General features: G+C 42.0%; 1 long non-coding RNA gene across 1 annotated transcript; it reads left to right on the top strand.

Moving 5' to 3' along the window:
* The first annotated feature begins 11,200 nt into the window (after positions 1 to 11,200).
* LOC132592729 (uncharacterized) lies at positions 11,201 to 26,112 on the top strand. Its single transcript, XR_009558240.1, has 3 exons — positions 11,201 to 11,319; positions 19,513 to 19,602; positions 24,177 to 26,112. It is a non-coding gene; the product is annotated as an uncharacterized LOC132592729 (long non-coding RNA).
* Positions 26,113 to 27,144: the final 1,032 nt, after the last annotated feature.

Here is a 27,144-nt window from a genome sequence, read left to right as displayed (position 1 = left end):
GAATGATGCTGTCATTCTTCCTAGGTAGCTTGCCCTCACTTCTTCTAAAGGCTGTTTTTCAGTCTTCTCTTCATAGAATCATGGAGTTGGAAGGGGCCTTGCTGGTCATGACTTCATATGCAGTTCTAAATATTATCCAGAATTCTTTTAAACTTTAATGCGACCAATGAGGAGTGAAGGAGATGCAAATATATTATAATTTATTGGCAAAATGTGTGCCCAGCAATCATACAAAGGACCTCAACAATAAAACAAACAAACAAACAAACCAGCAGAGCAGTAAAAACTACAGCAATAGGAAAAATAAATAGATTTAGGCCAAATTTCAAAAGGATTGAGGAAATTAAAAAACAGTTTTCTCCTTATCCAAAAGAGTCAGGAGTGTCAGCACTTTGTGGCATAAAAGTGGGCCTACCAATGAATTCTTCCAGAGGTATGGGGGAACCACAACCAAAAATGCCACCTCCCTGCCATTTCTATTCTAAATGGATCTTCCAGAATGATTTGCCTCCCACCTAGCCCCTCACTTAGTGAAGCTAAGATGACAGAAAAAAATGAAGAGACAAGAGGCAATGCTCAGGAGCATAGTCACTGATAAATAATTACAACAAGGACGTTATAATTATTTAATTAAAATCTCTGCATGGGGAGAGATTATGAGTCATTTATGCTTGTAGTCTCATTTAGATGGTACCAGTCATTAAGCAATTTTGCAGCAGTCAGCAACTCAGGGTCCATGCAGCTCTTCCCTTGTTTTTTCAAACCCCTTCGATCAGCAGAATTGTTGCCCTCACGGTATAATGCTGCTGGGGAACTAAGTGTGGCACTCAGTAATAAAATAATTACAAGGCGGTTTGGGGTTTTTTTAAACCAAATTTGTACTTTTAATTAAAAACCGTCATACAAATAGCAGCAAATGATTATACATCTGGGCTTCTATGCGATGATCTTAAAGGTTGTGGCTTTCTTTTTCTCTTTTTCTTTTTTGCTTACTAGTGAAAAATGTAAATGCTTCCATTGGGAGGCAATGGGGAAACTCATAAAATCAACATGTGGGTCGCAATCACCAAAGAGGTGTGGAAAATGTATAGAGTTCCGGTTTGAGGTTAGGGAGAGTCTTTTCCCAGGATGCTGTTGGTTGGACCATTCTTTGCCAGCCTAGGCTAGCCCAGATTGGCTCTGCATTTGCATTTGGGCTATGCCGACCTTGATACCACCTCGCAGCTCTTCCTCCCAGTTCACCACAGCAATTCCAGTGCCGAGAGGTCAGGTAAGTCCTCCACACACACACACACCATCCCACTGTCCACTATTACTCAAAGGCCAAGTCAGCAGGCAGTTGAAGTTTCTGAACCCTTTTCAAAGGCAGCCCCACATAGAGCACATTACAGTAACCCAAATGAGATTTAACTAAGGCGTGCATCACTGTGGCCAAATCAGACTCCTCAAGGAACTGGAGCTCTTGCTTCAAATATGCAGATGAACTCCTGGCTGTCGACCTAGTGGAGTGTGCAGTTAGTTTAGTTGGCCAGGGCAACTTAAAATGTCATAAGGTAAGCAAATGCAAGCCCTACTTCACCAAGTTAGAGTAGCAGAAGAAACCCTCTTCCCCATTGTAAGTGGGTGAAAGGATATAAACAGAGCATTGGTACACCTTTTGTTAATACACCTTCAGTGCCCTTCTAACATCTAAAAAGTGCCATGTCTTTTCCAGAGGATGGGAACGATTTGGGTAGAAAGTCGGAAGTACACGTTCCTGTTTAGTATGAAAAGGAGACAAGACTTTTGGTATAATGGAAGGGTCTGTTCTTAGCACCACCCTGTCTTCATGGAAGGTGCATAAACGTTTGGTTGTGGATAACACAGCAAATTCAGACACTCAAACTGAAGTTATAGCAACCAGGAACAAAATGGTATCTTCAGAGAGACATCCTCCAGGAGTTCAAATGGAGGTTTCTGCAATGCTGACAGAACTTTGTGCTGGTCCCATGAGCATGCCAAAACTGCAAGCCTGTGTCTCCAGGGGGAGTATTACCCCATCCAGCACAGGCTGAATCCCTATTCCCTGTTCTGCCTTCCAATTGACCTAGAGTACCTCTGCCTTGTCCGGATTAAGTTTCAATTTTCTCACCCTCATCCAATTCATTGCTGATGCATAGCTGTCAAGTTTTCCCTTTTCTCGCGGGGAAGCCTATTCAGCATAAGGGAATTTCCCTTTAAAAAAGGGAGAAATTGACAGCTATGTACTGATGACATTACTGTTGATTAGAACAGAGGCAGCTTCCTTGGATTTAGGTGGAAAGGAGAAATAGAGCTGGGTGTCATCTGTATACTGGTGACACCAACCCCTAAAACCCCAGATGACCTCTCCCAGCAGTTTCATGTAAGTGTTAAATAGCATTGGGGAGGACAGGACAGAATCCTCACAGGCCAAGGGCCAAGGGTCAAGGTGCCAAACAGGAGTCCCACAGCATCACCTTCTGGATTCACCCCTCCAGGAAACAAGAGGACCAATGTAAAACAGTGCCTCCAAGCTCTATCTCAGCAAGGAAGATCAGAAGGAGACCATGGTCAATAGTATCAAAAGTTACTGAGGAATCCAGCTGAGCCAACAGTCGCCCAGTTCCCAGCGTAAGCCATCCAGCAAGCCAACCAAAGCATCTCTGCCCCATAACCAGGACTGAACACAAATTGAAATGGATCTAGATAATCCATCTGCTCCAGAAACCTCTGGAGCTGAGAGGCCACCACATACTCCAATACCTTGCTCCAAAATAGGATATTGGAAACTCTGCTGCCGTCCTAATGAGCATAAAATTCTAAAAACACACACCACATTGCTTCTTTTTTTTAATAGTCTGGAAAGGACCTTAACGTCTCCTCAGTGGAGACAGTGAACTTCTGCTGGTCCAGCCTATCAAGACAAGAACAGGTGGCCGCCCTTCCTCCACTGTGCAGTTCTCACACTCTTTGAGTCCTTACTTGGAAGTAAACAAACCATATTAATCCTCATCAACAAGACACCCATATATCACAGTAGCAGATGCCAGCTTGTTATCTTTTCTCCAGCATGCCTTCTGGTGCTGCCAAGAAGCAGCTCTAGAGACCCCAATGCATCGATGCAGCACGCCTAGTTTCCTGCTTAGCCTTATGTTTTAAATCTTATAATGAATCAAATCCATTTCACCACTGCTAGCCCAAAGCTGCTCTTGAAGTTTAAGAATGCTTTTTCGAAAGAATTGTTTTGTTGGGCTGCTTCAGGATGAATATAAATTCAATATATCATGAAGTAGAGGAGAATGGATGAAGAAGGTTCCTATCATTGAGCTGGTGAGCTGAGTTGTGATTATGTAACTGCAAAGCAGCCCAGCCTACTAGAACCACTACAGAAGAAATGAGAGAGGAAGTTAGGGATTGTATGAGCCAAGGGGGGGGGAGAGGACAATATTTGTATTACAAATCCAATGCCAAACCTGACCTTAAGGACACACCTCATCCAAAAATATTTTAAGGGATAACAACCTGTAAGAACAATTTATCCTAGGACATGAAACCATAAACCATGCTTCCTTATTCCCAAGGCAACATTATTTGCTTGGATTCTTCCCCAGAGAGGTATAATTAAAAGCAGATCATAGAAAAACTACTGCATCATTTTTTTCCCATTTCTAAAGTTTCTCTGTTTGGTGTCGTGAAAAATCAATTGATACGTTTCTTCAACATTCAGCCTTTAGAATCCGCACAGGTATTTGTACACGGCAAAATTCTCAATGTGTACCTTTGGCCTTATGTGTGAGATTTACTTCTGATATAATCCAGGTTGTATATTATGCGAAGGCTTGACATATTTGGAGAAGCTGAACTGGGAAAGGTCGGCACATGAAAGGTGGGTTTTAATAATCAACAGGTGAACTGAATTCCTATCACTTCCTGGCCCAGATCTTCCCACTTGAATAGACCAGGTTTTTTTCTCTATTACATTCGGGAGGGGAAAACCCTAAAGATTCCCAAGTTCTCAAAAAGATAATGCACAGCTATGCCAATTTGTGGGAAATATGCATTTTGTGCAGAATTGCTCGCCTTCCCACCCTTATTGTAGAAGTTGGGTCCTATGGTCACCACAGTTCTATTTGTGTTTGTAGAATCTTAGGATTCTTAGCACGTAATTCCCAAGCCACTGCTTGAAGATGTAATATTTCCCCCCCAAGCTGCTTATTTGTGTCAAAATAACTAACTTGTCTTTCTCCTGGTAGGGCTGCATTGCAAACTACCTTCTTAATTATCAGGCCACAGAAATGAGCAGACCATTCCAGGGTACCTTGAAGGAGCAAATTCAATCAAGGCTTCCAGCCTAACTCCAAGGAGTAACTACTACAATCTGAACTGTCAACTCCATCTTCCTCCTGCATGAAAACACCACACACACACACACACACACACACACACACACACACACACACAAATAAAGTCTTTTAATAAAAGCAATAAAACAACTCAAGGGACCATTGTTATCATGAGCTAATCAGCCCCTTAGGGAATTAGAGGCACTTAGCTGCATCTAGAGCCTCAGCACCTGAGGGGCTGTGATAATTTCATGATAACCAACAAGGCATGACAGACTGGGAGGTTAATTAGATAATATTCAAACTTGGTAATGTTGAGTTTGAAGATTTCTTTTGAAGTTGTGTAGGGAAAGATCAGCTTATAAAACAGCTGTGGGATATCACCACAGAGTAGATAATTAACACTGCCTACAAGCTATGCAAGGTTCAGAGTAACTAAAGGGAGGAAATAATAAAGTTGGAACAGCACGCCCCGAGGCACTTCTTTGACAATGCCTAATTTTGATGAGTGTGCCTCATGGAATCTTTATTCAGTTTGTTTAATTTCATTTAGTAACAAATCAATAATGGACCAAAGAATGGAAATTCTTATACTCCATGGTTTTAAAATAGTTTCTACACGACTAGAAACAGAGTGTTGGTGATTTATGAAACAGGACCACTGTGCTCATAAAGGCTGTGGTGATTGCAGTTACTGTGACAGATCAGAAAGGGGGACACTTCTTCCTGGCAGCCACATAAGCACTTCCCAGAAAAGGATCCTGATAGGTTGCCATCATAGGCTCAACCTAACCTGTAAAACCTCAAGGCTGTCTGATTATTTGGAAGTAAAATAAAAAAATTCCTTCAGTAGCACCTTAAAGATGCTATCCGAATGACAAGGAATCCTTTTAATCTCAGCTCTAGAAAAATTAAACAGCACGGAGTCTGGTGAACTCAAAAACATGCTCACTATTTTGTGACATTTTTGTGGGTCCTTTTAATAAAAAAAGCCATTGCCGGACTGTGGATTTTGGAATATGACAGGCATAGGCAAACTCGGCCCTCCAGATGTTTTGGGACTACAACTCCCATAATCCCTGGCCACTGGTCCTGTTAGCTAGGGATGATGGGAGTTGTAGTCCCAAAACATCTGGAGGGCCGGGTTTGCCTGTGCCTGGAAAATAACATAAGGAAGCTATAATATTCAATATAATTATAGTTGAATGTTAGCTTTAAAAAATGGGCAAAACATTCCATTATTGCACTAATAATACTAGACTATAATTCAATCTGTTTTAAATTACCTTATTTGACATTGTTGTATTTTCCATAACAGAAGTTGTGTCATTTCTTATAAAAATGTGTTGTTTTTTTCTTTATTACCAAGTGAGGGACAGGAAGCACCATTTAGTAAAATCTCCTCCTTTTTTTGGTTTTTAAGTGGGATTCTGTGTGGATGTCTTGGAAACTTTCATTGCAGCATTTCAGATGCTCAGCCTGTTGCTGGTGTTTTAAAGATCGTGCCCACAAGCTTTACCATTCTGAGTAGATTATCCTCAAGGTCCCTTCAAACTCTATCATAGATCACTCTAAGATCCTTCCCCCCCTGGTTTTTCTAGCAACATATTCATGTCCAATTTCATCAGTGGAGAGCTTCCTTGCAATGTCCTTTTCTGGTTCTGGTAACAATATCCCGAAATAATTAAAGTGCTCTTCAGCAGAATGGTCAACTCACCATGACACACAATCTTTGGCACATCTGTGCTACTGACTCACAAATTTCGGGATTGTCAAAAGAGATACCACCAAAAATTAATGAATTGGAGTCATGTGACTCAAACTGGGTCTACTGGACCCATTTTAAAAAGCAATGTGGACTAAAGTTGTTTCTGTGGCCCCTTCAGGCTCCACTGACAGAACATGGAGGTGCCATTTCAAGATTCTGGGGGTAAGGAGAGATTTGGAGTGAGAGAAAGTTCACAGCAAGATTCAAAAGCCTCATCTCTGCTATCTTGGCCTAAGAGTTACACTTGCTTAAGCACATTGAAATCAATGGACTCAAGCGTGCCTAACTCTGTGTTGGATTTTCTCCATTCACAATTCAGCTGCAAAAAAAGTAGTGTGTTTCAAGAATGTTTGTTGTAGTTGTTTTTCTATATCTTCAAATAACTTGGGGGGTGGTTTATTCTGACGAATAACAAATAAAGTTAGAAACAAGGGTTCGTAAAGTCCGAAACAAATCCATTAGGGCAAGTGGAGCACTGCTGCACCAATTTGCCTTCCTTAAAAACAAACAAACCATTAACTTATTAACAGCAACAAAGTGTAAACATAGCAAAAAAAGAGAGAAAGAAATGGTCTGTTTTCTTATTTACAACATGTCAGGAGCTGGTTCTGCCTCTCATACTATTGGTCCCCCTGCTTTCTGATTTGCCAACAGGCACCAGCCACCACTGGGTTTGTGGGGGTATCTCCTTCCTGTTCTCACCCAAGGTCACCCCTGATATACAGCCACGGCAGATCAGATGACTCCCTGAGACTGCAATCCCACTAAGCTATGCGAGTAAGCTCCGCCGAGCTTGATTGGACATCAATTCTGAGTCAACATGTATAGATAGGACGGCATGTTGTAATGTTGTTAGTATCCCAATACAATTAGTACCAATGGGCTTTAAGAACATGCAAAGAGCCATGTTGGATCAGTTCCACAGGTCTAGATTGTCCAGCATTTGGCTCATCATAGAGACCAGTAAGATACTCTTGAGAAGCCCACAGGCAAGACGTGAACACAATACAGTAGCTGTCTTTGCTGTTGTCTCCCAGCAAGTGGCTTGCAGATGAGTGCTGCAGTTGATTCTAGAAGTAGCGTATATTGTAGCAGTAGCAGCTGGTGAGGCACTGTTTCTCTCCTAGCACCTCAACACAACAGGTTGCTGATGCCAGGAGCAGTTTTAGTATAGCGAGTGGTGCCTCTTGGGCTTGCCAATCAGAAGGTCAGTGGTTCAAATCCCTGTGTCAGGGTGAGATCCCATTGCTCTGTCCCAGCTCCTGTCAACCTAGCAGTTTGAAAGCATGCCAGTGGCAAGTAGATAAATAGGGAAGGTAAGCAGCGTTTCTGTGCACCCTGGCTTCTGTCACAGTGTCCCATTGCACCAGAAGTGATTTAGTCATGCTGGCCACTTGACCCAGAAAGCTGTCTGTGGACAAACGCTGGCTCCCTCGGTCTGAAAGGGAGATGAGTGCCGCAACCCCATAGTTGCCTTTGACTGGATTTAACTATCCAGGGGTCCTTTACCTCTCTTTTGTTTTAGTATAGCGCGACCAGTTCAACTGCACTGAGCACCAGCACCGCAGGGGACACCACAACATTGATTTTAAATGGAGCATGAGAGGCGGGAGGGGGCACCAAATTTTAGCACGACAGAGGGTGCTGCTGAAATTTGAGAGCCCCAAACCCACCACTGCTGTTGCTTACCAAGAAGTTGGGGGGGGGGAGCTTGGCCTAGTGTGGGACATGGCGGTGGGGGTGCCAGACTGGGTCCACCACTATGCACCTCACTGGGCCAAGCTCCCTGTTTTTCTCCTTGCTCCTCTGCCTCTCAGAAAGCACCAGTAACATCCTCTGTTGGGAAGCTGGTAGAACAACAGTCTCTCACCTGTGCCACCTCACCAGCTGCTACAGTATAGTAGCCATTGTTAACCTTATCCTCCATTAATTTTATTGCTAGATATAAATTGTGGTCAAAACCAGACAGAGGGAACCAGACAGAGGGCCTTATCGGTAGTGGCACCCACCCTGTGGAACGCCCGCCCAGCAGATGTCAAGGCAATAAGTAACTATTCTACTTTCAGAAGACAACTAAAGGCAGCCATGTTTAGGGAAGTTTTTAATGTTTGATGCTGTACTGTTTTTAATGTTCGGTTGGAAGCCGCCCAGAGTGGCTGGGGACGTGACTGGGGTTTGGTAATCCCCCCAAACTTTCTGTTTGTCATCTATAAGGATTACTTTCTCAGGCTGTGGTTTGTCAATTCTGAGTGCCCTTCTTAATCCTCCTCAAGAAAGATTTTAAAGTTAAGGTAGCCCAAGACAATTTTTTTAAAATAATAATAAATAGGTGTAGAAGAAGATTGGAATGGATTTTTTAAGTGGTGCAATATGCTGTTTCTTTTCCCATTCTTGACTGTCAGCTAAAGCCAGCTTATCAGTTTTCTGCTTCATAATAGTAAATTCATACATATTTTTAATTTATAAAATACCTCAGAAACTGTGAGGCTATCTAAGCTCCTAGTGCAACTTGGAAAATGTTCCTGTATCAAAATATACGGCATGTCAATCAACACAATCTACATGAAATGCTAAACAAAAACTTGTGTCATTTAATTTTACTGGGAAGGAAACCAAGCTGTTTAATGCTGTTACTGCCCTTACTGGATGGATAATCCTGTTTATGCTAAAAAACACTCCATCCTAAATACCTGCCACACACATGGCTGACATAAAACTGATAAGACCTTTCAAGATGTCACTACAAAGAGCAGTAGGAATTTCTGTCACAAAAAAAGAAAAAGAAAACCTGAGGGTTCCAAATACTTTTAAGCAAACTACTGAATAAATAATATAGCGCACTTTGTAAAGAAGTTGGTGAGGGCTGCTTTAAGTATGTCTTGATAAGGTCTTCATCTTACAATGAGCCACTAGATGGCACCTTATATTTGGCAAGCATATCTGTTTAGAAGGTTACATTCTTCAGCTTATTATAGCAGCTGATTGTCTCTGACTGATCCAAATGAATGTCACTTCATACTTTCCTCAGTCAGGTATCCTTGCCTATCATTAACCATTATTTCTAGCAAATTTAATTGCACCGAGAGGTCACGGTAATTGGACTCTGTTACCTCAGGTCACTGTTGTTGCTGGTACTTTCAGGAGTCTCCCCGGTGCGCAAGAGTCTCCCCCTTTCTGGTTCTATAGGTTTCTCCCCACCACCACCTTGCCCATGCATTACTTCTCTATAAATGCAGATGGGTGCTAATACATCTGGGTAGGTGGACCCACCTTTCTGAATTGTGCTCACTTAGGCAGCCAGGTGAAAAAGAAGACAGGTCTCCCGCATCTTTTAATAGCTGTGTAGAAGATGGGATTTCAGCAAGTGTTGCTATTAAAGGTGCAAGTGGCACCTTGTTTGTATCTGGCCAACCTACCTGCTTTGGGGTTCCCAAGAGGTATGCAGTTGGCTAATGGATAGAACAAAACAAATAGGCCTGTGGTCTGAGCTAGGGAAACTCCTCTTAGTACCTCAGTAGGGCTATATGGTGGCGGAACATACAGTTGCTTACAAGGGCTGTTATAGTTCCAACAGATTTCTCTGTGGTTTGTTCAGGCTGGGCCTGTCCTTCATTTTCCTTGTGGTCATTCCACAGTTTAGAGGGCCTGCCCCAGATGCCAATAGACAATAGATAAATAAACTTGTTCCATCCTTTATATGATTCTAAAGCTCCCCCATTAGTTTTATGATTTATTTTTTTTAGCCTGAACTCAGGAAGTCCTAGCAGCAAAGCTGTAGGGCATTAGAATGACTGGGGCATATATGGCTCGGCAGAATCTGTACGGCAAAGTGTGACTATTCTCAAAATGCTATTTTATTGGACTGAAAACATTTTGTGGCTAAATGCATTGTTTCGTATGTACTCCAAAAGGGCAGTCCAAAATAAGGAACAGAATTAAATCAAAGTTCTCTCAAGACTCCCACTCCATCACCACCACACACTGGATCAAAATGAATAAATCCAACCTGCCCTGCAGTTTGATCTGAATGTGAACCCGGATGGACACCATCCATATTGGAAACCAACTTATATGAGACCAGACTACTGGTCAATCTGTCCTAGTATTTTCCTCTTGGATTGACAGCAGTTCTCAGGCAGAGGGTCTTTCCCATCACCTGCTGATACCTGATACTTTTTATTGAGATGCCAGGAATTGAACCTGGGAGCTTCTACATTAAAAGTTCAGTTTCTAGTGCTGAACTATAGTTCCTCTGCACTTGATGGGTAGTAAAATTCTCTTCACCACTTCGGTAAGTAAGTTAGTAAGTGGTTCCATGTATATCATGACTGTGATTGCCAGTCAACTAGGAAAGAACCCTGGCCTGGTTTGGGTTTGCTTTCCTGTTTTGCTGATTGACAGGCAAAGGGCAAAACCAATGTTTTCCCTTCACCAACATATTCTGTATAGCTAAATGTATAGATAGATTCCATGTCCTCACACCCAAATCCCTGCTGTGCTCCTGGCTCTGCCCACATGTCTACAGTGGGCTCTGCCCCTGCCCAGCCCAGAACGGTGCTCCCCCAAACCCCACCTAGCTACTAAAATACTTCATTTTACAAATTGGCAACCCTAGTGATGATACCCTTTGTGTTTAACTGGAGCAAGCCTCCTGCTGCCACCTCCATGATTGCTCCCACATTCCTCACAGGAACATTTCAAAACTTATACTTGTGTATTTCAGTTTCTTTGCATATTTTCAAAACATGGCAATAACAAACAAGAAAGATTTAATTAACCTCTCTCTCTCTCAATGAGTCAATTTTTTTAGCCTGTTCATTCCTTTGAAACCATGTAGCTTGGTTTCTCTTGCCCAACTTAGTGGAAGCAGGCAGAGGGCAGAGAGTGCAATTTCCTTCCCGCTGAAGTCAACTGCAGAGCAGCCATTGACTTTAATGAAATCAGATTGCATCCAGACTGTTTGCCTGCTAGAAGTCAATCAACAGGTGCTGTTGGCATTAAACCAAGTCCCTCCACATACTGCTCATGAACTTGATAACGTATCTTGTATATTAAACTTGTTTATTGTTTAATGCTCCTTTCTAGCTGCCTTTTAGCTAGTTTTGGGCTTTTGTGTGTAGCAAAACCACTGATCGCAAAACAAATGATTGATTGCATGCACTCAGATGCAGAAGTTGGTAGCAGAGGGCTCCTTTCACAAGTGACACTGTGAGTACTTTTTTTAACTGTTACAGTGTGTTTTCTGAAACTGAATAAGATTAATGTGATACTTTATGTATGAAAGGACCATTAATTGAAACATCATTTCCTATGGGGGCATTAAAACATCCTTAATTAAAGTAGTCCATTAAACAGCCTTAGCTACAAGGACATCTTTTGTCTTCCCTGACACACCCACATTGCCATTAACAGTTTCCCACCCTTTCCCAAAGGGGTTCAAGAGATCACCAAAAGTTGGTATTTTCCATACTTGAGAGAATATTGACACAAGGTGTAACACTTCATCCCTCATTTTGGTTTACCTTTTTCTTCGCCTTGCTGATTCTTCAAGCTCCCCCTATCCCCCACAAACAATGGACCCCACTGTCAAAGCTGGCAGTTCAACCCGTTTCATGGGCACCTCTGCGCACACAGCCGCCTGTCGACCTGCCTACATGTGTATCTCTTGTCTACCTTGTATTTGCACTGCCTGTTGCTTGTTAACACAAGGCAACAGACTGGATGGCCAGACCAAAGGCCCATCTAGTCGAGCATCCTGCTTCTCACAATGCCTCTGAGAAGTCCACAAGCAGGACATGAGACCAGTAGCCTTCTCCTGCTATTGTTCCTACTTTTGGGTACATTGGATCAATTTATTATTATTTATAAACGATAAATGGGAAAGAGGTAAATGGTAGCTCAAGGATTAGGTGGAGGCTTGCTTCTTTCTACATTTGCTGTCTCATTATACATGAAAGCATTTGATGAAATTAAGGCATTTGGAACAGCAATAATAAAGCAATTAATTTCTGCAACTCTTTGAGGTTGGATATTACTGAAGCAAATAGTTCTTGGCATGATTCAGACCAGGACTGCTGACTTAAGGAATAATGGAGGGTTAGGGAGGATACCAATTACAGGGACTATCAATATTCATGCTTGAGGGTGAAAGCTAGTAATGGGTAAAGGGCAGGAAGAAAGGGCTTTCCATGGGTCTAATATTGCAGAACTGTCTAGCCATTGAGTGGAACTGCTTCTTCTTCTGAAGCATTTAATTTAGCCCATTGTCAAAATACCCACTAGCTAGATAATTGGCTGTTTTCAGTGTGACAGTAACTATATTCCTATAGCAAAACTTCATTGCAAAGTGAGACCTGCAATTGAGATATGATTAGCTTGTTTGTACAGATTTTTGGAAATCCATTTTTATAGGTGACTTAGCTCTCTACCTCCTCTCCAATGTCATCTCCAGTCTGAACCATATTAAGAATGGATTTGACTCCTATCAACCTATGGAAACAACACATTTCAGACCTTTTTTTTCTTAACATGGTTTCTCAGTCTCTGGATTTATTCTAGATGAGTGCATTGTTTGCATTACTTAATCCTTTAAATTTTCAAATACACATACACACACACATATTGAACAGCAATTGGGGCACAATCTCACCAGACCCATCACTTATGAAGAGGTAATTAAGCAAGCACCTTGGATTAGTGGGGCATGTTTCTGACAAAAAGGCCACAAGGAAAAGGAAAATGCAATGTGTATTTTATTCCTTAGCTTCTTCCACAGCCTCTTGCCTTTCTTCTGCCTTGTCTTTTATTTCAATTTTCATTTCCCGCCTTTTCCCATAAGCTATAAGAAAGGTGAAATCAGTGGAGTCAAATTTTAGAAAATCAATCTCAAGGGATAAACTTTCAAAGAGAGAGAGAGAGAGAGAGAGAGAGAGAGAGAGAGAGAGAATATGCTGGTGCTATTGCAATACAATGGATTTTTGAGAAAAGATTTTTGAGAAATCTTTTTTAGGGAAAGACTTGTTAGTAGGAATTGGCCAAAAATTAATGTATGGTTAAGGAATCTTTCCATAAAACTTCATGTTGGCAACTGGTTCCAACAAGTCTTCTGCATGGATCACTCAAGAAGCACACATCTGTGCACCCACCATTTTGAGCAAATACAATCATACAGTCCATTGTGTGACACTGTCCAAGCAGCAAAAATTTCAGAGTTATTCAGGTTTTGGTTGCTGTTGGGCGAGAGTACACTGTTGATTCACGATGTCATTGAAAGAGTTTATTTAAAAATAAACAAGTCGCATGTGTAGGCAGCTGATCTACTACCCTTCCCATAGAAAGACCCGTGCACAGTCAAGATGCTTCCAGCATTCAGCTAACTCTCAGCTCTCTGTCCAATTCTGTTCCAACTGGCAATGGGCTTTCTTTCACACACACCTTTCTTAGCAGTCTGTAACCTTTTTCAAAGCCACTGATTTCTGAACACGCCAAACACCTCCTGTCCCTGCTGTGGCAAAGTTACCAAAACAGTTAATCCCCCCCCCAAAAAAGAAACCCCAACCCCACAGTTTCCTTCATAAATCATGCTTTGTGGTTTTGTCATGCACCCTGGGATCAAATGGCTTTATAGTCAAAACAAGAGAAATCATTGGGTATGAGGACATAATTGCCTATGAAGGAGCCATGAACACCGAGGAATTATTCTGGGCCACAGGGGCGTACCCAGGATCAAAACTAGGGGGGGGGGCAAGCCATAGTAAAGACGTCTGGAAGGGAGGAGGGGGACAGGAATGGGGATTAGCACTCCTGCCGCCTCCCAAAGTGCTCTGCGATCCTTGGGGGGCCTTAGGGGAGCCTCCGCCGCCGCCTTACTCACGGCTCCTCCTTGGATCTCTCTTGTCGGGGCAGGGCGGGCACGATGCATGCAAAGACGGCGCTGGCTGGAGGGGGTGGCTCCAGCTTGCCTTCCCTTTGTATGCCGTTTCCTTCCCGACCGTGGCCGCGAGTGGCACTTGGCGCAGAAGGTGCGCCGTGGGAGTGGAGCGGGGTCCTCCTTTCTTCGGGCTTTCCGGAGCAGAGATGAAGGGGGGCGGGGGTTGTTAGAGACCCTCTCCCTCCCTCCTTGCTGGCATCTCTGAAGAGGCTTGGTGGGGAAAGTTGGAGCGAGGCGTAGCATTTAAATTTTTTTTTTTTGCTTCTGGGGGGCAGTTGCCCCCCTGCCCCTTTCTGGGTACGCCCATGCTGGGCCATTAACAAGCAATCTCCCCAACAAATGATAGGTGGTCCAGTCATAAATAACATGAAGCTAGCACACAATATTTCCCTCTCCCAATGACAAGGACTACAGGTGGGTCCTTTGCAAGTTATTCTGGACAATAGCACTCTAGGAACATAGGGCAGCATCTTATATCAAGTTTGATAACCCAGGGTTGTCCACTGCTGCTCACCATTCTCCAGAATCTCAGGTGGAGTTCTTTTAACAGGCTGTCCTTTTAACTGGCAACACCATGCATTGGCTTTACCCTTGGGAGAGGGTGTTCTTCTGAAAAAGCCTTAAAAAAGAAGGAGAGCAAAGCTATTGAATGGGCTTGTTTTCATAAAAGAGGAGCAAATGAAGTGGATTTGTTCACTAGTCGGTGCCCTTGCCTCAGAGTTCACCTCAAGTTGTTGTCAGAGGTTCTCGGATGTCACACATTACTTATTTATGCCTTCACCCCTCCTCAAAAAAAAGAGACCTCTCTGAGAATAATTGGTTCTTAATTGATACTGGCTCTATACAACGCTTTACGACAGCTAGCAACAAGACACCGCTAAATGGGAGGATCATTAATACGGGTATATGTTGTGGATCTTTGGGGACAGGGCTGGAAATAAGCAAAGTCATTAGTAGTTTATTTGCAACAGTGTATTTATGAAAAGCTCTGTGGAAAGTGTGTCAACAGCCAGTGTGTAACAGAGCAATTAACACCGTACTTTTGTACAGTTGGGCTGTTAGCATGGGAGTAAACAGAAGCAGATGTGAAGTGCTTGTGATGTTAGTATTCGCAGCCTCGCCTGACATATGCAAATAAAGCAGAGTGCTTACAAAGCTCACTACCCCTATTGTACCATGACCTTCCTTGCCAAGTCCAGAACAGGAGTGTTACATTTGCACCAGTCGCTTGTTAATTATTAACTATCAGATATAGCATTGATGTTCTTAAACCATCGGAGAGTGCAGGGGAAAGATCTTGGGGATGGGCGGGTTGGTACATTTAACAGGGTTTGTTTGGAGTGCTGCTGCTTCACATATATGTAGCATAAATTGAAAGCCGCATTGTTTACACAGGAAGTTATACAGTCCTTTGGATCCTGGCTTCGTTGAATTTGGGCAATTGCTGCTGCTTGAATGTACATTGTGTATGAGATTCACAACCAAAGCCCAGAATATGTGTCAGTGATGAATGTCACAAAAAGAATGTGAAACAATCTGAATACAGTCATACCTTGGAAGTCAAACAGCTTAGTTCCTGAACGTTTTGGCAGATTCCGTTTGACTTCCAAGGTACGACTGTATTCCTTTGACCAGCCTCACTGAAGAAAACAGAGGTGGCATTCCAGCTGGATATTAGACCCTATAAGAGATTCCATCGCGTTCAGGGTCTCTGAGAGAAGAACTGCACGAACAAACCCAACCCAAGTTCTGTTGTTTGAAACCAAAATGGACATGTCACATAGCTGAGGCCTATTATTTGAGACAATAGGTTGTATGTCTAAATGTGCCCACATCTCTTACATAACAAGACTCTGTTGTTGTGAGGGCTGGGGTTGAAAAGGAGTTCCTGGTCTTGCAAGGAGGTGTAGCTCAGCTGCTTGGCAGAACCAAAATCCAGTGAATAGAAATGTGACAGGGGGCTTTAGATGCATTTATCCTACTGGGAATGGGAATTTTTGTCAGGAGAGTGGATGAAGAGTGCTAAATAGGGGTAGTGAAGATGTGGTCAGTTGAAGCCCCTCTGAGTAGGCAAGCTTTCAACTCCAGCCTGGATTCAACTATTATTATTATCTTATACCCCATCCACCTGGCCAGGCCTCCCCAGCCACTCTGGGCAGCTTCCAACAGAATATCCCCAACAAACATCAAACATTAACTAAGTCGTTTCACTAGTGGAAGCCAGAGCAACAAGTCCCACTAATGCAGTGGGACTTTCCCCCCTCCCCTCCCCTCATGCAGTCCTACACTCTCCCCAAATTTACTCAGCAGGGTTGGGGAAAACCCTAGAACAGCATGCTTGCACAGAAATGCTTGCACTTGTGGAATGACCTCCTTAGTGCAACATTGAGTTCCAGCTTCTATGTGGAAGTGTTAATACTTCAATTAAAAAGTGAAAAGGGAACCCAAACGGGAGCATTTAAGTTGGACTACAGCCTATAACGAATATGGTGTACTTAATAACCTTAAGCCAGGCCTACATTGACTTGAGCTAAGATACCAGCTACTGTCTCATTTCCGGTTGTAGCTTAAACACTAGTTTTGAAAACCGTATTGGTCACAGAACTGGTAAACAGGGATCAGAGCTCCCACCCAATCCCCTCTTTTATACAATATACCAACCTTCCTCAACCTGATGTCCTCCAGATGTTTTGGACTGAAACTCCCATCGTCCCCAACCATTGTTCACACTGACTGGGGATGATGGAACTTGTACGGTAGTTCAAAACATCTGGAAGGCACCAGGCTGAGGAAGTCATACAGCACCCTTTATTCCAGCACCCTATATCCCAGCCTGACAAAAAAATCTTTACAAGCAAATGTGCCCAGTGAAGCTGGTGACGATTGTGACCTCTAGTCCAATAAGACTTCTCCGTTATTAAGGGAAGAGTTCTTTTTGTATGGTGGCACACACTGCAACCCCCAATGGGCAAAATTATTTCCAGACTCTTTTGAAGCTTTCACTAACAATGTGCATTTACATACAGTTTAAAGACTGATGTTTTCCCTGGGAAGGGAAATTACGTTTTAGGACCTTTTCACCATAATTATTGACTCAGATATTTCTGACAGGGAAACAGAGATGGAGTTCAAAGGAGACTCAGAAAAATAGGTGAGAATTGTTTCAGTATGCATTCAGGAACAAAGGATGGCCTCGTTTGCAAGGCACAACCATTGACTCTATGCAGAGCTTCAGTCAAGAATGTTTAATACACAGTACATGCAGGTTTGCTATTACATATGAATGTTGTGTTTGTTTGTTTGTTTGTTTGTGTGTTTATTAATACAAAGTATAACATATGATCTCAGAAGATACTGTTATGGGTCTGTGTAAGTTTTTAGGTTGACAGACAGATATGTAAAATAGATGAATTCAAAATTAAGCGTAATCTTCAAATGCTCCATTAATGAAATCATACCATGGAGAGATTTGGTCTCTAGACTCCTTTTACTCTGCAACAATAATTTTAATGAGGGAAATATCTAGAAATACCATGGCTATATGTGTAGCCCTACTCTGAAATTAATTTGGTGTAAAAAGACCGTGAGTATTCTGGTGAAAAAAAATCGCATCATAAACATTCGGTTCAGAGATTCCAAGAAAAACAAATATTCAATAACAAACTGAGCCTGTGAGCTAGATTATCTCTTAGAAGGGGAGGCAAACACCTGCTCAGAAAGATAAAAACAGAATGTCAACTAACAAACGTGGAGATATCAAATCAGCTCCAAATGCAGCTATCAGGAGCTTTTCCTGGTAACTGAAAAACACACAGAGACCACATAATTGTCAACAGACACATATTTTTGTTAATTGCTCATCCAAGCCTAGCTCAAAACAGCCCTCCTGAATTTCAGACCCACTTACTATTTATTTATTTTTGTCTCCCTTAGAACATAGCGCATTCAAACATTCAATTTTCTAATTAATTTCTGCTGAATGTAAGCCTCGGGTGAGCCACCCCAAATACTAAGCCTAATTTGCACCAGATATAGATATAGATCCTAGGGCCCCAATCAATAGGGGGTGGGTAATGGGTGGGTAATGGGTGCCCCCTTTTAAAAAAAATAGAACTGCAACATTTACATTTAGTCAACAGGTCTGCTACTTTAATCATTTAAATACATTCTAAAATGTGTGGGGTTTATTTTTTTTAAAAAAATTGTCCTCAATGTATCAGGCAGCTTAAAGAACCCCATAAATGAATAGAAAAACATGCAAAAACTGTAAGTATCAGGCAGCAGTGGTGGAGCATCGGGGGGGGGGGCAGAGAGCAGGCTGGGGTGGGGCTAGCGCACATCCCAGGGGTGTGGTGTGACTGCAGAAATGGATGAAAAGCGCCCTCCCCAATCCAAACAATGACTATCATCAGTGCAGGTAAGAAAAACAAATAATTTTATGGATCAATGGTCTCGTTAAATAGTAAAATTCATGTTAAATTGATGTTTTAGGGGTTGTTTTAAAAAGTCTGGAACGGATTAATCCGTTCTGCATTACTTTCTTTGGGAAAGTGTGCCTTGGTTTTGGAACACTTTGGTTTTGAAACGGACTTCCGGGACAGATTAAGTTTGAGAACCAAGGTACCACTGTATTCCAAACAAGTTTATGTGTAACCCAGAGTTGGGGAGCCTGTAGTCCTATAGACGTTGTTGGACTTCAATTCTTATTAGCCATAATGGCCAGGGTTCAGCCAAATGTGGAGGGTGCAGTTCGCCCATCCCTGATGCAATATAAGTTCCTTTATGTGTACTGAGCAATAAGTCTCTTATCCCCTTCCAAAGAGAGTCATAGCTGTTACAATACTGTAGTGCTTTGAAAGTCTAACAAATTTACAATGACATACACTTTCGCAAACTATAGTTCATCTACTTGGGGTAAGCAGATTACTGAAGCACAAATACAACTTGGCTTGGGAGACATTAGAACTAATTGGCTGCAATTAGATCCACTGTGCCATTTGCTTACTAACAGCTTTGTTAGAAAGCAGGCTCATCTTGTTACATCGTTGGAACAATTGGTTTTGGACTCAGGGGTAAAATACGTGATACACTGTTAAATGTATCAACAGGAACAATGACAGGCTAAAAAAAAAAACTTGGGGGAAAGAAATAATTACACGCTGCTGAAATGCTATTTGGACTTCAGAAACTGCTGAGATCACTGCTCAGGTTTTATTAGAGGAAACACAATAAAATTATGGCTTTTTATCAAACTGCAGCCTAGATTTCACACATAGTGGAAACAATAACACCTGACACCTAGAGAGAATGTGGTAGTAGATGGAGTCTGCTGTTTTTTGGTGGCTATATTTAAAGAAATGTCAAGAAGTCTAAAATAAATTACTGGTTTTAAATTTCAGTTATTGTTGTTATTTATTTATTTTTGTTATTGTTGATGTAAATTAAATTTGTATACTGCCTTTCACCCATAGATCTCACGGCAGTTCACAACATAGGACAAGATACAGAGAAACAATGTAAAAAATGGTTTATCTTCATGTTGACAGCAGCCAACAATCTAGGTCAGTAGTGGGGAAATGACAAAGGTTTGGAATGTGGTTTGATGGTATAAAACGTTATTGCTGAAAAAGGCAAGACCTGTAAAATGTCAGGAGCTGGAGACAAGCGTAGATTCGTATTTTTCTTTTGTAAGTTTTTGAAACCAAATAATTAAATTAAACTAGAGGTCATGCCATCTGGTGCATTATGTAATAAAATGGGTCTGTGGTCCATGAAAGTTTATGCCATCATAAAGTCTTCAAGGTGTGAGTCTTCAAGGTGCTACATGACTCTTTGCTGAGTTCAGTAAGATTTACTCCAAGGTAAATATGCATAGGATTACAGTCTGAATGAGACTGAGCAACTGAGGGAGAGCTTTCTCCAAAATATCCAGTAGTTTATATCATAGCTGCCAAGTTATCCCTTTTTTAAGGGATTTTCCCTTATGCTGAATAGGCTTCCTCGCGAGAAAAGGGAAAACTTGGCAGCTATGTTTATATAAAACATCAAGATCTAAATTTCCCTACTGGCATTTCCAGTTAAAAGGTGGGAGAGATGAGCTAGGTATTTGGTGAGAACATAATCAAGTAAATGTTCTGAATAAGAGAGAAAGTGTATAGTCCTCCTCATTCTGCCCATACCACATGTCTTGATAGGTAAGCTGTGTTTTCTTACCAGGCCTTATGGTTTCAAGGTTTTGTAATTGGGTAGTTGATTGGTTGGGATTCCATGCTTCTAAGTGCCAGGTTGAGGGGATAGTGATATCAGGAGTTGTCCAAAGAGTGGTATTTTGGTTGCAATACTTTCTTCATTAGGAACATCATAACACCAGTACAGGGGACAGACCTAATACTGAATAGTACATGAATAGGAGCCAATGTAGGTTGACCATTCCTCCATTTGTCACACATGACATCCATTCCTCCACCCCAAATTTTGCAGTTGCTATGGCAAGACTGTGCCAGCAAAATGCCTACATCAATCTGGTCCTATGACTAACCCTGGCTGGCTGGCTGGCTGGCTGTTTGTTTGTTTGTTTGTTTGTTTATAATAGTTTACAGACCACTAGCACACTAGCACTGATTTTGAACTGTTTTATTATATTATATGTAAATTGCCTTGAAATTGTGGTTTAGAAGGAGATTGATAAATTAATTTTGTTAAAGCAAGAGGTTTCAATTCCGTGTGTGACATTAAAAACAGAGCAAAGTATAAAAAGCAAAAGTAAAATCCACAAATCTGAAATACCTACAAAACCAAATAAAAAGCAGCATTGCTACTTTCCAAAGGCTTGTCTGAGTGCAAATGTCTTTAAATTTTACTACATGCCATATAAGAGAAGGGAATGTGGTCCATCGAGTGGGTGCCATCAAAGTAGACGCCCTCTTCCAAGACAAATTAATCTTGAGGGCTTGTGGCACCACCAGGAGGTCATTGTGAGATGGCCTCAGTGACGAAACAAAGCAGCTTGGGAGAAGGTGGCTTCTCAAATAACCAGGTGCTAAATAGTTTAGGACTTTGTGCACTATCAAGAAAACTTTGAACTTGACACAACAACAATTGGCAGTCGGTGCAGATCCTTCAACAGGGTACTGCATGCTAATAGAAGGCTGCCTCATTCTACACTTGCTTCCTGCACCAGTTACAGCTTCCAAGCCAACTCCAAGGGCAGCCCCCTGAGAGCCCATGGCAGTAATCCAACATTTGAGCCCTGTGCTGCTGTTGCAAATGGACTGGAGACTGATTCACATACAGGATTATGAAGCAGACATTTTAAAATAGATATCTAATTGTATTTATTTAGACATCAGCCAAGTCTTCTGGGTGATTTACAAAACTTTTTAAAAATGGGGGGGGGGAATGCATTGAAAAATAAAACTCATGTAGGGGAGGGAATGGCATGTTATGTTTAATCCTTTTGTTCCTACTTCCTGGCTTTGTTCAAATCTCTCTGATTTGGAGGAAGAGAGCCAAAGAATGTGTAGAGTAGACAGGATCCTTACCTTCTCTTAGCATTCATCATTCCACATCACAAATCCTTGGAACTCATGCTATATTGCTCATATCCCCTACCTCTCTCTGCCCTGCCCCCTTATTCATCACCTATATCAGGCAGGCACATTCAACTTCCAAGAGACTGCGATCTACTCCCACTATAAAAAAACTGGCAGTGATCTACCCATTGGAGTTGTTGAACTTTTGGGGGGGAAGGTTGAGCCAAAATTGTTGAGCTTTTTGGGGGGACAATCAACCAGGAACCCAAGATCGACCAGGATCGACCAGGCACCCCATGATCGACCGGTAGATTGCGATCGACCTGTTGGACAGGCCTGACCTATATTATCCCTACCATGGGAAGTAGTTACTGCAGGACCCGTGACTTTCCATTTCTTTGCAGAAATCTCCTGGGATGAGACCCTCATCAGATTCCTGTTCAACAGCCCTGGAGGCCTAGTTCCCACCCCTTGTCCTTACCAGCTTGGCTTCCTAGTCCAGAGAGACCTACCATGCCACATAACATGGCTCCTCTTAGGAGCTCCTCTTCCACTGCCTTCCACCCTGTTTTCTTCAAACTGAGCCTATCTCTGTACTCTTTCAGCTATCTGCTTCAAATATAAATGAAAAGGTCATTTGCTAGCCCAAACCAAGATAGGTCAAGGGCATTTGCTATAGGTCGTCTGCTTCAAATGCAATGTTCCAGAAGCAATCTAGCACTAGGCATAAATAGCAACAACAGGGAGTCTCGGATTTCAGATTCACAATAGAGTTTATAGGGGAGAGCGGTTGGGACGAGGCTACATTTAAATCTCAGCCAGCAACAGAGTGGCATTGGAGACAGGAAGATGCCCTAGTTCCTTTTGGAGGAAGAAAGTACAGTAGTATGGTTGCATTAGGGGAGAGTAGAGCTGTGACAGATTGTCTCTTAGAAGGAAAAGGAAATTTTATTTCTTTTTAAATATAATAATATTTTATTGTTTTTTCCATGTAGAAAACAACACTTGTTACTCAACAATTATATTCCAGTTTGACAAAACTGGTGACTCCCCACTCTCCCAACATCGATCAGGATTGGAGCTCAAACCTGAGCCCAGGACCAAGATATAAACAACCACATAAAATAGCACACTTTTTAAACCCCGAAATCATAATAATAGGAACAATTCAGCAATGAAAAATGTGCATCTCCAATTCTCCATCCTCACTAAACCATTTTAATTTTTTAATTTTTTTTTTGCAGAGAGATTCTTTTATATTTCTTACAAGCTTACCTACATCGGCTAATGGAATAGTCCCCTGAGTATGTAGAAACCACCACGTAACTGATACGTGGAGCCATTTTGCTTCCAAACGGATAGGCTGTTGGTAGCCAACATTGTGCCCTCAAAATACCTCTGGACCACAACCCCCATCATGGGTGTGGGTGTGTGTCTTTATGTATATATGTACACAACTACATGCACATATGGCTGAAAAGTATGTATTTATGGAAAAGCAATCCAGCAATCACATTCTCTCCCCGCCCCAACAACATGGTTCCTGTTTAATATTTATAGATTCCATCCAACTGACAACAAGACTCTGAGCCATCTTTGCATTTTATATCGCGAATGACGATACACAAAGTGAGGATTGCAAGGATAAAGATTCAACATCCCACATCAAAGTTCAGTTAGCCTTAAATCTTCTTGAGGCTGATGCTATAGAAAAGAACACAGTAAATATAAGCCATTTTTTGCTTGCTTGGTTATGCAACTGCAGCAAATAATCTGACAACACAAACACCAAGCCTTTTAAAGGTTTCAAGTGCCCTGATTACAACCGCATTAAATCTGTGTCCTTTTGCATAGAAACTCTGGGCTTGACAGAGAGTAAAATGACTCTAAACCTCATCTGCTTTTCTCCCTCAGTTGGTATTTTATAGTCCCTGCTGTGTGGCATCCGCTACTAAGCTGACATGCCCGAACAGTGGCTGAACAAAGCAGAACCCATTGAAACTGCATTTATTTTCTAAATCTGCATAAAATGACTATTGCGGGGAGGCACTGTTCAAAACTGCCGACTTCAAAGTTGTTGTTGTTTTCATTTTTCTTTTCTTTTAACCCAATAATCAGCTTGAGACGCAGCATATGGTATAATCTCTAAATGCAGGAAATTTAGTTTACATTTTGTAATGTAAAAATGGCTAAGGGCTCAATATAAGGAAGCTGAAGCGGGGAGGGGGTGTGTTACAAAAATAATATCCCTATTGAGACAAGATAACAAATATAAGTAGTTTTTCCAAGGGAAATTAGGGTTCCTTGGGGAAAAAATCACCCCCATCTGCTGTTTTTGAAAACAGTGTTTTGTGGCACCCTCTCCTACTTAGTCATGCTAAAACAGTGCAAGAACAAAGACCAGCCCTGGTACATGCATACATTTTCCTCCAAAATTTACATAAAATTAGAATTTCCAGAACACATAATGCACCAGCCGTACGGCATTATTCCTTGAACTTACAGGGGCTCTCAGTTTGCACAGTAAATACAAACTCTTCCCCTACAGTAAATGCTGCAATTCTAAAAGCATCTTTCATTTTTGTTTGTTTGTTTGTTTACAGTGTGTTTGTTCTCTCAAACTCCGGCAGTCAATTACATTCAGGATGCATTGCTTCGAAACCAAGGATTAATTTCTTCGTGAAGGTTTTTCTCCCCTGAAAAAGCCAAGCCTTAGCTTAAAAGAAGACGTCCGATTTTCTGACACATGTAACTGAGCTGTCCGGCTGACCGAGAAGCCTCTCCTCCATCCTGCCTCACATCTAGATCGATAGCAGGGGCTTAATCGCATTGCCTTGCTCCCTCTTCATTTCCTCTGGTTTAGGGGCATTTCAGACATGAATAACATAATGCTATTGTGAATGTTATTTTAGTGTCAGAATTGGAGAGTGTTTCAGAATGAAACTTACCATGTGTGTGTGTGTGTGTTAGTGGTGGGAATCTGGCCTAATGAGTGCTCCTGGCAAGTCATATTTCATTGTTCTTCTTTTTCTTTTTTTAAAAGAGAGACAGGCAGGAAATCACGATCAGCCGTCGAAAACAGCACATTTCATAATCTAAAAATAAATTAAGCTCCAAACTGGGTGGCATAAGCAAACTGGCTCGCCTGCATCATTGTTTAAAGTGATATGAATGAGCAGGCCAGGGCAGGGAAAGCTCAGCTGATGTAGTAACAGACGCTTGAGGTGCTATTTGGTGGGGCCATATTCTTTGAGCGACTTCAGACATGACACCCAAGGCCTTTTGCGCTCTCTGAATTCAAGTACCCCTTTGACGGGCTGCTGCTGCAGCTCCCAAGGTGGGTACAGAATTCTCACATAGCACCGGGCTCCAACTTGCAAGATTTTATTTAATGACATCCTTGCCTGGGGCAAATGAGCAAATGAGAAAACAAACAAACAAACAAACAGAGCTAGCTGCCAACATAAACCCAAAATGAACAAAAAGGCTGACAGGAAAAAGTATGCAAAAATAACACATAATTTAATTAATATACATGGGGGGTTGTTTATTTATTTAATAACATTGATCTCATATAGATATAGATATGCATGTACCATGCTTAGATTTTTAGGTTGACCTTGTATTATTTAGTTTATCAAATTGCATGATATTTTTTGCATATTTTCCCCAGTGAGAGCCTGTCTTGGGAGGACTTTGGCAGCACCTCTAATCCCGTGGAAGCTGCAGATGCCCAGAGCCTTGGCAGCTCCTTCCTTTCAGAACAATATTGCTTGGCAGACAGCCCCGAATGAGACCCCATTTTGAAAGTAGCGCTATCGATGGGAACAGAAACATTGCCCCTAAAATCCACTTCGCTGTGAAAATATTCACTCTTGTTTATTCCTTTAAGACGAAATGGGCGATCCCTTCACATCAAAAATCCCTCATTCTTCAACAGCATTTTCAGGGTCTGACAAAGTATTTAATTCTTAGACTGCATACGCATTTGCCATTCACTCAGGTTCCTGTGCAATTCCCACCTCTGTTTTTTTTAATCTGTTGACACAGGACATTACCCACGACCTCAGGCATCTCAAAGTTTCCTCTGAAATACTGCATTTCGATCCCATTTTCCCCAAGCCAGCTTCACTCTGACTTGAGAACTAATAATGAAGCAGATGTTGCAGATAATTATTATGCTATTTTTGTGATATACAAATGACACGAGAAAACTTGGTACGCTTGTTTGTATAACACTATTCTTGTTTATAAAACCCAATTTAAAAAAAGAAAAGAACTGTAGGCTTACTCAATGCACAAGTGAATTCTAGGTGTGTACAATTGAAACAAAGCAGATTTCTGGGTACAGAGATGGAGTGGGGAAACCAGCCAGGTAATGCAGGGTAATGTACACACACACACACACACACACACACACACACACACACACACCATTTCCACTCACTGGTGCCGACATATAGCAGGAGACTTTGATACACATTGAAGTGTGCTGTTGTGTACAGCGGAATACCATAGCTGCCATGTTCCGGCCTGAGAAATAAGGGACTGAACCGGAAGTAGCAGCCCGGAAGTAGCGCTGCTGCCATTTTGGAACTGGGCGGAGCATGCTCAGAAGCTACTTTTGATGCTGCTCTGCCCTGTTCCAAAATGGCCGCCGCACCAGAAGTCGCGCTGCAGCCATTTTGGAACTGGGCAAAGCAGCATCAAAAGTCGCTTCTGAGCATGCTCCGCCCAGTTCCAAAATGGCCGCTGCGCCAGAATAAACCGGGGGGGGGGATCCGTTTTTTCGGCTGGGAACAACTGGAAAAACGGGGGTTTCCCAGGGAATATGGGAGACTTGGCAGCTATGGAATACAAATTCAATTAGAAATACCCAGAGGAAAAATAAGCTTTCTGGTTTTTAAGCCGGTAATATGTACCTTATCTCGGATTGATCTACAACTGATTAGGCTAATGAGACCAGTTTGGGAAGTATTGTATTGTTCTCAGTTGAAACAGGCCTCCTTTTGTCATTGGTGACATCAACATATATCCTGTTCTGGTTGCCTATGTAGCATCCTGACACCATCATGTCCAGTAGAGGATACCAGACTAGAAGGCATTTTATGAAACAGAAAGCAAAAATAATGGTAAAGCCTTCGTCAGGAGAGAAACAATGACTGTAAATAGATTCCAGAAAACATGGGATTAATGGGTTTCCTCAACTGCTATTTTTGGTGCAAAAAGGAAACCAAAGGCACATTCATCTGAGTTCTGTTCACTGCCAGTATATCCTCCATCTGCTTCAGTTTGGGTGCTGCTTGTTCAAATTACTGCTTCTACTTTGTTTGCGTCTACAGCAGTGATGGCCCAACTTGGCCCTCCAGCTGTTTTGGGAATACAATTCCCATCATCCCTGACCACTGGTCCTGTTAGCCAGGGATGATGGGAGTTGTAGTCCCAAAACAGCTGGAGGGCCAAGTTTGGCCATCCCTGGTCTACATGGATTAGCCAAACAGGTGACCCCCAGCCAATCAAGAATTAGGTAGTGCCTGGAATGACTTCATGAGGCTACATAACCAATGCTAT

Source organism: Zootoca vivipara, chromosome 10, assembly GCF_963506605.1.
Source record: "Zootoca vivipara chromosome 10, rZooViv1.1, whole genome shotgun sequence".
Taxonomy (NCBI): Eukaryota; Metazoa; Chordata; class Lepidosauria; order Squamata; family Lacertidae; genus Zootoca; species Zootoca vivipara.
The sequence above is the reverse complement of the archived record's forward strand: the minus strand, read 5'-3'. Positions and strand labels throughout refer to the sequence as shown.